Source organism: Ursus maritimus, unplaced genomic scaffold (assembly GCF_017311325.1).
Source record: "Ursus maritimus isolate PB19 unplaced genomic scaffold, ASM1731132v1 scaffold_17, whole genome shotgun sequence".
Classification (NCBI taxonomy): domain Eukaryota; kingdom Metazoa; phylum Chordata; class Mammalia; order Carnivora; family Ursidae; genus Ursus; species Ursus maritimus.
Window position 1 is genome coordinate 44,679,087 of NW_024424119.1, and position 12,294 is coordinate 44,691,380.

Sequence of the window (12,294 nt, forward strand, 5' to 3'; positions counted from 1 at the left end):
TATCCAATCAACTACTAAATTCAGTTCCATCATCTTCAGCCTGTATGCCCCAAACCTTACCTCTTCTCCAGTCCCACTATCATGTCTACACTGAAGACCATTAACTCATGCCCTCTCTTTATTATGAAGAGACTCCTTTATGGTTTTTCACTAGCACTTCCAGATGAAAAAAAGAGTTAGCTTAGGAAAAATTACTTAAGAAATCAATCTGTCCAGGGACGTCTGGGTGGGTGGCTCAGTCAGTGAAGCGTCTGGCTTTGGCTCAGGTCATGATCCCAGGGTCCTGGGATGGAGCCCCACATCTGGCTCCTTGCTCAGTGGGGAGCCTGCTTCTCCCTCTGCCTGCCCCTCTTCTGCTTGTGCCCTCTCTCTCTGAAATAAAGAAAATCTTAAAACAAACAAACAATCTGGACAGTATAAGGTATAGTTTCCTAAATGTTCCTCAATGACCTCACTTATTTTCAGATGCATGTTCATGTATCTTTCACTGAAGACTTCCTGACTGCATGCCTGAAGTAGCCAGTAATCTACAAGATCCAGAACATTTTTTCATGGGTACAGATCAATAAGAAGGGACAAAGCACTTTGGAGGTAGTCTTTGCCTAGTTCTGGAAAGAGCTATGGATTTATTTCATGCCATATGCATTGGCATTTCAGCTGTATCACAAACTCAATTCCTTAGCATTTCACATAGTTGTGTATAATATGAGGACATTAGTACTTATGTTCAAGCATACATGAGATAAAGACTTGGCATATTTTCCTATACTGGATGTTCCATAAATATGGGGGTGTGTAAAATATATTGTTTATAAATCTGATTAATTTTTTGAGAGATAATGAGTACTCCTGAGGGAAAAGCAGGATGACATCCATTCTGCTTTAGACTCCTAGCCATATTCCACCAACATATAAATCAACCTAAATTCTTGTATAACTAAGGTCACTTTTGAAATTTAATTTTTAGAGTACGTACCTTAGGGTAATCCTGGAATTCTGAATTCTTCTTTTTTTTTTTTAATGATTTTATTTATTTATTTGACAGAGAGAGACAGCCAGTGAGAGAGGGAACACAAGCAGGGGGCGTGGGAGAGGAAGAAGCAGGCTCATAGCAGAGGAGCCTGATGTGGGGCTCGATCCCAGAACGCCAGGATCACGCCCTGAGCCGAAGGCAGATGCTTAACGACTGTGCCACCCAGGCGCCCCTGGAATTCCGGATTCTAACATAAATGGCTGTGGTGTTGGAACAATATCTTTAGGTACTTCTCCCTTCCAGTTGGTTCTTCCTCTACAAACTCCATCCATCTTCATATGTGCCCTTTGGATTATTTCATTCCACTTCTCCCCATATTACTGGGAAATATACTTATGCTATCTTTTTTATTCCTTATTCCAATTTCCCTCTAGTTGATTATACTTATAGTTCCCAAACTCACCTATCAGTTTTTCAATGATCTTTAGAAAATCAAAAATCTGGAAAAGAAGGGCTTCAGAGATTTTTTTTTTCTTTTAGCTCTGTTTTATAGTTGCAGAAACGGAAGCCCAAAAAGACAAAGTAATTTTCCCAAAAATATATTGCTATTTAGGAGCAGTAGTGGACTTAAAATGTAGATGTTCTAAATTTAACTCAGCAAATGCTCTTTTCTTCACATGAGCTGCTTCTGAGTACTTCAGATTATTTGTTACATTATTGTGGCATCTTTTACCTATTCTTGATCCCTCTGTAGATTCTATTTGCTTTTGTTCACTCACAATATATGAAATATATTAATCTTTTTGTAACATCTGACCCAGTCACCTTGGACCTCATATGGTCATTATCTACCTATGCTAAATGACCACAAGTCTCCTTAAAAATATTGGCTGATGTCTGAAGCTACTGGGCCTGTTATTACAGTGCACTCCGTCAAAGACGTTAGTCTGATACTGACATAAATACAAAGAAATTGGTGTATCTTTTCTCAACTTTAGAAATATCTTCAATGCAACCTACATTATTGTGACAGTCCCTGCAGGTTTGGAGAACACAAGATTGATGACATGAAATAAAGAAGAAAGGCTCTTTGGACCCTTCGTTTTCTCAGTGGCTAGCATTATTTTGACAAACATTTTGTCATTATTGCTTAACAGAGGAATTGGTCTGAGTTTTTTTTTTATATCAAAATTATTACCTTCCCTGAATAATAAAAATCAATAAAGTCTCTTCTTGTGTGAAGCCTCCAGACAACCTTCTCTCAAAAAATAATTAAACATTTGAATCAATTCCAGTACCAGCCTATTGTCCACAGCTTTATGAAACTTTCCTGCCTCACCATCTTTGCCTAGAATTCTGTTATTATTTAAAAGAGAAATAGCTTCTAATATGAGCTCTTGTGAAATTGAAACTAGCAACTCTATTTCATCTAAAGAGCAAATCTAGGCAAGACTGGTATTGCCCAGGGAAGAGAAACTGGTTCAGGCGAATCGAGACCTGACTTGAACTATAGCCGAAACTGAACTAAGATTGAACTCATTTTTTTAAAACTCAAACACTAGGAGACCTTTATGGAAAACAATGACAGGGAAATCTGTTTAAGCTGAGTTTCTTTAAAAGGAAAAGAAAATATAAGTTAAGATATGTGCATATGTGGTGGTGATATGAACAAATACCAAGGTATGTACAGACTTGGAATGACATCTGGGGAAATTTGGAATTAGACAACATTAATGTTCAAAAGCAGTTTCTCATTTTAGCCATTAGCGATGCATTCTGTTTAAGTCTTTCTATCTAAAAACTTACATGCCCTAAATGCTCATGTACATTATTGAATTTAGGGGGACCCAATCTTTGGGGTATGTGATCTCAAAACCTCGCCGTTACTCTTAAAGACTCAAAATGTAGATCCTTTTACATATGAGGACTTGTCTTCTCTTTGTTCTCTTTATTCCAGCAAAACGGGTCCACTTCAGTTGCTCAAGGAGCCAAGCTGTCACCTCCCCACTACCCACCCTCAGAATATTTGCATAGGTATCCATTCACCTCCACCTGGAAAAATCTCTTCTCTCCAAAACTTCCAAGATAATTTTCTTTATCTTTTATGTCTTAGCTCAGTTGTGGCTTTTCCATGACCCACCCCACCCCTGGACCGGTTATATATTCTTATGCAACCTTATGGCAATCATTTTCATTAATTCACTTACCACAGTTTAAAATTAGTTATGTGCTTGTGTAGTCATTTTATTGGCGTCTGCCCCTCACTGGGCTGTAAACTTCATGAGGACAATGTTATGTCTGTTGTGTTCAACATTGTCATATAAAGACAATTAGATATTTAAATATATGTTAAATGAAAAATTAATGAATTTCTTATTTTTTTGCATTTAAACACTAGAGAAGAGAATGTGATTTGTTAAATATTGGACTTCAGGAATTAAAATATTTTTGGTAAATGTGAGCTAACCCAAATATCCTTAAAACTCACTCTAAATTCCATTAACAACCTTGCTCCTAATCCAGCCCTGTTATGGTCACCAAATCATGCCAACCATGGCTAATAACCTGATTCAGGTAACTAGGGATGCATAATCTTCATATTTTATTCAGCAGTTATTTATTTCACACTCCAAAGAGAGGTTTTTCTGGGGCACCGAGGTGGCTCAGTTGGTTGGGTGACCGACTCTTGATTTCAGCTCAGGTCATGATATCAAGGTTGTGGGATCAAACCCTGAGTCAGCTCTATGCTCCCCACGAAGTCTGCTTGGGATTCTCTCCCTCTCCCTCTGCCCCTCCCTTTCCTTCTCCCTCTCCCCTTCCCCCCACTCCTGCACAATCTCTCTCTCTCTCTCTCTCTCTCTCTCAAATAAATAAGTCTTTTAAAAAATCAAAGAGAGGTTTTCTAATACTCTTTTCTGGGGGAAGGAGGTAGGAAGTTTTACAGAACCATTGGAAAGGGAATGAGGGAAAGTATGGGGGAGAAAAGAAAGTATGATTATGTAATAACTAGCAAGATATTTAGAATGCCTGCTCAAGAGAAATTTATAGTCAAAATAAACTTTGGAAGTAATCTATTCCACCCATCTACTTCCCAGAGCTCCAGCAAATTACAAGTTAAGACTGCCAGTATGGTGTGATGGAAAGAACACTGAGAGATTCATTCAAAAGTTACTCATTGAGCATTTGCTCCAAGCCAAATATTGTACTTGTCCTTGTAGGTACAGCAATAAAAAAACAATAGTCTGATCTATATATTAGTAAACCTATGTTCCTATTACAGATGAATCAGTTTATTTTTCAAAGATTCAGATTCTTCATCTGTAAAAAGTACATGAATTACCTTAGATGATTCTTTTTTTTTAAAGTTCTTATTTATTTATTTGTCAGAGAGAGAGAGAGAGAGCACAAGCAGGGGCAGAGGCAGAGAGAGAAGCAGACTCCTCACCATGCAGGGAGCCAGGTGGGGGGCTTGATCCCAGGACCCAGGGATCATGACCTGAATGGAAGGCAGACACTTAACTGGCTGAGCCACCCAGGCGCCCCACCTTAGATTATCCTAAGATTACTTTTGACTCCAGCATACTCTATAATTTATAATTTTAGGATCTATTCATTCATTCATTCATTCATTCATTCAACAAAGATTTATTGAGCTCTTACTATCAATGTTATAAGGCTATTTTTAAGCATTGGAAATGAAACAGTACAAAAAAACAGTCTTTGGCCTCATGGAATTTGTGTTTTATTGGGGAGGCCCGTAATAAGAAGCATAAATTAGAGCATATATTAGAAGATAATAAATACCATGGAAAGAATAGAGTAGGGGATAAGAATGGGGAGTTCAGGGAATAAGGAATACAATTTAAAATATGGTGGCCAATGTAGGCACCAAAGAGAGGATGAGATTTAAGCAAATACATCAAGGAAGTAAATGTGACATATCTAGGGAAAAAGTAGGCTAGTCAAAGGGAACAATTTCAAAGGACTAGCTTTTTGGATATTTACTGAACATCAAGGGAGCCATTGTGGCTGGTGGGGGAAAGGAGTTGAGATCACAGAGGTTTAACTCAAATGTTACATGGGGTCTTGTAGGCCACTGCACTCTTGGAGACTTGAGGACTCCACTGTTGGAAGGATTTGATCAAAGCAGTGACATTATCTCAATTGTCTTTTAATAGGATTAATCTGGATTCTGTGTTTAGAATTGATGGGGAGAAGCGTGGTAAAGGTTGAAGCAGCAAGAGTAATTAGGAGGCTATCTTAATAGACAAGGTGAGAGATAGTAGTGACTTGGACCATAATGGTAGCAGTGGAGGTGGTGAGAAAGGATTAAATTCCGGATATTCTTCAAATGCAAGACCAACAGCATTAGCTACCGAATTGGCAGAGGGGTTCAAAAGAAAGAGAAGAGACAAAATGATGCCAGGATTTTTGGTCTGAGAAAGTGATTTCCCATTAACTGAAATAGGAAAGCCTCTAAGTGGAATAGTTTTGTAAGGTAGAGGAGGAAGAATTCAATTTTAGATTTTTATGTTTGTGGTGCCTACTAGAAAGTCAAGGGAAAAAGTTCAGTAGGCATGTGTACATGAAGCTGATATTTAGAAGTAAATGGGAAACTTTAGGAGTCATGAAGTATACATGATATTCAAATCCATAGAGTGAGATTATCAAGGGAGTGAGGAGATACCAAAAAGAAGTTCAATACTAAACCTGGAAGTCATTGGATTTAAGTGGTCAGTGAGATGAAGAGGAGCTAGTGAAGAAGACTGAGAAGGAGTAAGTAGTCAGTGAACATGGAAGAAACCATGAGACCATGATCTGGAAGAGAAGTGAAAAGAGTGTATCAAGCAAGGAGGAGTGATCACCAATGTCAAATCTTGCTGATATTTCAAGCATGGCAGGGTGAACAGTTTTGCTTCAGTCTCAATCACTTGATTTTATCAAAGTGGTGGTCAGGGTGACTCTGGAAGACAGTTTTAAGGACAGTGGTAAGGATCAAAGCTGTATTACTCTTTAAGGGCTCCAGATCTTAGAATAGATTCTCACAGGCATCAGGCTTGCAACCAAGAATTACTCAATGTCAGATTAAATACTTGAAGTGCATTGGTGAATAATAATATCAAGTGGTTCATAGGGTACAGTCTCAGCTCAATGATTAGGAATTCATGTTAGAAGCCATAGGTGACCAGTTCTTCCGAGAATGAAAGGAGACCAACCTCCATAGTGTGATGACACCCAACCTTTGTGTAATCTTTCAGGGTGTGTCATTCACAAGGCACATTGAGAAATAATTTATAAAATGCTATGTCCATCTTTTATTGGATGTGTATTTCAAAAGAGTAGATCATCCTCCAAAATATATCTGGTTTATTTTAAGAACCTATATTTTTACCCTCCCCCCCAGCATTTGTTGAGGCATTTATATTTTCAACCTATACCATGTGTTAGATGGCTTCCATAGCATTGACTTCAAGTTTGGTTTCATATAGTTTGAATAAAGCTCTGGTTACAATGGAACCTTTTGTAAATTAGTGAAAATTGGACATATGTTTCTTGTCTTGTTCACTGAAGTTTCTTTTATCCATAAATTTGTTCCTTGTTCTTGGACTATCCTCTCACCGTCTTATGAAGACTACTATTGATCCTTTATTCTCTTTCTTCAGTGACATCTGCTCTTCCAAATGTCACCCCATGTCCCCAAATGTTTTCTCCTCTTTACTACCAATGCACATTTGTCTTATCTCTATGATTCTTCTGCATTTACTTCTACTTCAGTTGACTTTTTATCTTTTTCATTAGCCTGTGGGCTTCTGGACATGCACTCAAATACTGACTTCTCTTTATATTTCTGGCACTCACCATTGTGTTTCAGTTTTCTTTTGGAGATCGATGTCTTCACAGTTATGATATTGTCTTCAAACACACATATAAACTTAATTTCCTCATCATAGGCTTCTGGGTTAAAATATTGAGCCAGTCTCCTTTCCTGTATTCTGTCATCAATTAATAATTATCTTATTACAGTCCACCATTCCTCCAATCCCATTGGTATGAGATCAAAGAGATATCTTCATACCATTTATATTTTTTTTTCCTTGACCACACCATTAAGATTTTATTTAAAAGCAACCCCTTTGCATCAAAATGGCAATACTTTAATTTGTAGCCTTGTGATTAACTACTTCAACACTGCTACAGGTTGAATGTTTGTGTCCCTCTGGCCCCCAATTCCTATGTTGAAACCAAATATAACAATGTAATAGTAATTTGATGGTAATTTGGAGGTGATGAGGCCTTTGGGACTATGTCATTAAGGCAGAGCCCTCATAAATGAGATTAATGCCCTTATAATAGAGACCCTATAGATCCCACCCCCTCATCCGCCATGAAAGTTTACAGCAAAAGACAGCTGTTTATGAACCAGGAAGTTGGCTCTTGCTAGACACTGTGTCTATCAGTACCTTGATCTTGGACTTCCTAGGCTTATATATTTTTACTGTTTATTACTTATTTCAAAGCCTTACTGAAGTAACCTGCATATCTGCTCCCTTGATCCCATTACAGGAGACTCTTCCAAATTATGTAATTGCTGAGAAACTTTAATAGAAGATATAAATTGCCTGATTTAAATATATAACTGAACATGGATCACAGATAATATAAATATTCTATTAATCAATTCTATTTTCTTAAAATCTTGGTGTATGTTCTATGAAACAACCAACTTCTATATTCTCAGACAATGGCATATGGTTTGTGTGGTACATATCCAACATCAGACTAAGAATAGGAGCCAAGTACTTGATAGAGACCAGATTGGGAGGTTTTAAGATTGGAAAATCAGACATACTCAGTGGAGTCAGCAGACACACACTCATCCCACTGAAAGGAAGTTGAATGCAAATCTTGATGAGTATGAAGAATAAATAAATGCATCTTCAGGGAGTCTGTGGCCCTTTAGCACCCAGGAGATCTAGATAGAGGTGATAGACAGGTATATGAAACACTAGGTGGATTATGATGAGGAGGAACAAGAGGGATAAGAGAATAAATAATACCCAATTTGAAAGACCTGGGATAGCACTGAAATGAGTAATTGTCATTTAAATATATATATATAGACTACCAGGTGCTTTATATACAATATCTATTTTGAGCTCTTCTAAGGTAGAAATAATCAGCCCCATTTTTCAAAAAAGAAAACTAGTGTCTAAGTTAAGTTAGGTAATTTGCCCAAGGTCACAAAGCTAGTAAGTATTAGTATGAGATTCAGTGCAGAGGTCTGAGTCCAATGCCAGAACCATGCCACTACCTGGCATGCTACACAAGCTGGGATTCAGGCACGTACGTGCAAATGTGAAACTGATTTACTGAAACTTAAATATAAGATGGATATCCAATCAGAAAAATAAAGCAAACACATTTACTAAAAGCCAGACACATTAGAGCTAGATCCCAGTAAAACCAACTTTATGTTTAGTCTTCCAAATGACTGAATGAACATTCCTGATTCTTCTGCAATGAGGCAGGATTGGTCCCAGTCCTCTGCATGTGGCCAAGCATGTATCTTTGAAAGCCAAATCACTCAACAGAGTAAAGAAAAGTTGAAGGTAGCAGGAGCCAGGCAAGGCATCACATGAAGTAATTGAGCATGTAAAGATTAGTTTCATTGTTATCTGAAACTTATATCTCAAAATGTCCCCTGCTAAACAGCCAAATCCTACAAAATAGCTATACTTTGGCTGCAGATGAAACGTCTAATTGCCTTTTATTGGCTGATCTTGGAACATATTTATTTAAAGATTTATAATCAAACTCAATACAAAATTCAGAAGCCAGGATATTGAATTGTTTATATGTGAGGGTGGGCTGATTGGGAGAAGGGAGTGGTTTGGATTGTGAGTTCAGCCACATTCTAGTACTTTTCACTTGCCCATCACTGCATCCGTCCAAGGAAAGGTCACTGGTGATTGATAATTGCTACCAACTTGTCTCACAAAAATTAGAAATCTTTTAATGAATAGAGTAGCTGAAGGACTTTGTAGTCAGCACGAGTATCATACTGGGTTCATTCTCCAAGCATCCTTTACTTTATAGAATAGCTGTGTCCCAGCCAAGTGAATTCAATGTGATTTTTTTCATTGGCTCTTTTAAAAATCCAATCTCAACATGCCAATCCCAAAGGGCTTAATGGGTTAGGGGTTCAGGTGGTAGCCAGCTTCATAGACTATCTGGTAATACCTCAACAGTGGCAGCCCTTAGGAATCAACAGAGTGTGAAAGAATGGTATTAAGCTGGGAATTCAGACAATTGGGTCATAATCTGCCACTACCTACCTATGTGACCTCAGATATTTTCATTTCTCGGAGTCTCAATTCTCTTCGCTTGTGAAATGGGACTGTGTAGAACCACTGATTGTTACAGTCTGCCTGTGTTTAAGGGTTCTTTGCCTCCTCTCCCCTTGGTTCTAAAAATCCCACATGTCCTGTGAATCGTAGACAGATCCATCATATGTTCTAATGTTAATAAAAGGGTAAAATAAGTTTTATAAAAGTTGTGTTGAAGCTGAACAAATTTCTTTTTCTGTGTGGATGTTTTGGTGTCGTCAATACATAAGACTCACCAAAAATGCAGGACAAACATTTTTTTTTTCATATTTCTGACTCTTTCCAAAAAGACAATTGGGTGTCTTTCCAATTGGAAAGACAATTTTGTCTTTCCAAAAAGACAAAAGCTTTCCAAAAAGCTTTTTTCCTATGCTCTTCACTCTCAGTTTGTTAGACCATGCAAGTTTCCTGCTTTATGAGGGGAAGATCAGATTTTCTCTCTCGATGGTTGGAAATTGGGATTCAACCAAATTGAGACTTTTTCTTGAATGGTGCTGGTAATCTATGGGTGCATCTAAGACAGAGGAGTACAATTGAATTTGCCTGCATCTAGAGTCAGGGAAGTATGGTGTATATAAACAAGAGCAGATGTGAGAGACTGTGTCCACCTAGAGAAAAACTGCTCTGTCTGGAGGTGCCCGTTAGTGCCTGGTTCTGGACCACCGACAGACTGAGCAGCCCCTTTTGAGCTTGAGTTTTCTGCCCAGCCCTCTACTATACCCATAATTCCCTTGGCCAGGGCAAGTTCACATATTTTGGTTTTTTTTTTTTTTTTAAGATTTTATTTATTTATTTGACAGAGAGACAGCCAGCCAGATAGGGAACACAAGCAGGGGGAGTGGGAGAGGAAGAAGCAGGCTTCCAGCAGAAGAGCCTAATGTAGGGCTCGATCCCATAACGCTGGGATCACGCCCTGAGCCGAAGGCAGATGCTTAACGACTACTTTTTCTGTTTCTTAAAACCACTAGCCAGATTTAGATAAAGATGATATAATCAATACATTCCCCTCTTCATGAGCCACCAACAAGATCAATGTTCTACAGAACATCATATGCATCAACATAAGGCATAAGATTATCTAATGATGACATTGCTACTTCTGCTGCTACTACTAATAATATAAGCTAACATATGTGCCTACCACTCATTATATAAGAACATTACTTTGCTCTACTTTTGCTTAGGTATTTATGTTATGCAATTGGTAAGAAGTGATTACACTTGAATGCTACCAATATATCAGGTTTGGTACTAGACCCTTCATGAACATTATTTATTTAAACAATAAAATGGCCCAGTGAGATGGATATTCCTATCCTTGTTTCAAGAAGAAGAAGGAGAAGGAGAAGGAGAAGGAGAAGGAGAAGAAAAGAAAGAAAGAAAGAGAAAGAAAGAAAGAAAGAGAAAGAAAGAAAGAAAGAGAAAGAAAGAAAGAAAGAGAAAGAAAGAAAGAAAGAGAAAGAAAGAAAGAAAGAGAAAGAAAGAAAGAAAGAAAGAAAGAAAGAAAGAGAAAGAAAGAAAGAAAGAGAAAGAAAGAAAGAAAGAAAAGAAAGAAAGAAAAAGAAAGAAAGAAAGAAAAAGAAAGAAAGAAAAAAGAAAGAAACAAGTGTTCTGAGAATTTATGTATTTGTTTAAGGTCTACAGCTACCAAATTGCAGAGGTGGATTCCTAGCAAAAATCAGTCTGACCCTCATGGTCTTTGCAGTTTTATTAAGCTGTGTTTCATTAATTTGCAATGATACACACTTATGCCTTCCTCTCTCCTCTCCCTCCTCTCTACCTTATGTTATTTCTGAATTCTTTCCTCTCTATCCCTCCTCCTCATTTTGCCTTTCCTATTTCTCTATCTCCTTCCCTTGATTCGTCTTTCTCCTTCTCCCTTCTTTGCTTTGCTAGAATTGAGTATTTTACAGGCTGCCCCAGATATCCCTAAATGTTATCTCCTTTGCTTTTGCAAAGTGTGTCTTTTTTGGTCTCCCTCCCCCTCTTGCCCTGTCCCTGTTCTGACTTTGTATTCTTTGTCACCGCCACCCCCCACCCCAGCCCCTGAGATCGCCTCTAAAAACCTGCAATTGTCCCAACACATTCCGAGGAAATGTACATTTCCCATAAGGCCCCCACTTAATTTTTATCACCAGCACCACTAAAATAACTGCTCTCAATACATTCATCCAAGACTTTCACAGCCAGCAACCCCCTTTCCTTTGCTTCCTTTGCTTTTTTAAACCTGTCAGGAAAAGGTGTTCAGAAATATTTCATTTTGTTGCTACTCAGAGCAGTGATTTTCCATCCTCACCATTTCAGGGACTGTGAGTCAGTGCTGAGAACTGGCTTGTGATTTCTTCAGCTCTGTTCAGACTGGAAAGTGCGCAGAGCTTCGTGCCTTTCTCTGTTCTCTAATAAAACGTTCCCAGTGTTTGATGCAGGTACCGAGACTGTGCCTTACCTCTATGCTCAATCCTTCAGCTCAGTTTTTTTTCTTTTTTTAACATTCTCTGGAATCTTCCAACTGTTGCAAAAAGCACACTATCGAAAGCTTGTATTAGACTCTCAAGAACATGACAAATGATTTGGAGCAGGGTTATCACAGGATCAAACCTCAGAACCTCTGTGGTGTCTTCTGACTAGTTCTACGGAACATGGGTTTTGAGAATACCTCCCGGAGCAGTCTCTGCTATAGACAATACATAAAGGACTCAGAACAAATATTATTTTGGCCCTGTGATTTTTAGTTTATATTTCATAGTAATTGTTTTGGAATTGTTAATTCCTCTTATGCACAAAAGAAGAAGAAGAACAGGAGGAGGAGAATGAAGTAGAGGAGGACAAGGTGGAAGAGGAAGAAGAGAAAGAAGCATTTGTGGTCAAATACATTTGGAAAACCCTGTGTTAGATAAAATCTTATAAATGTCTGTACTTTGTGTATTTTTGCAG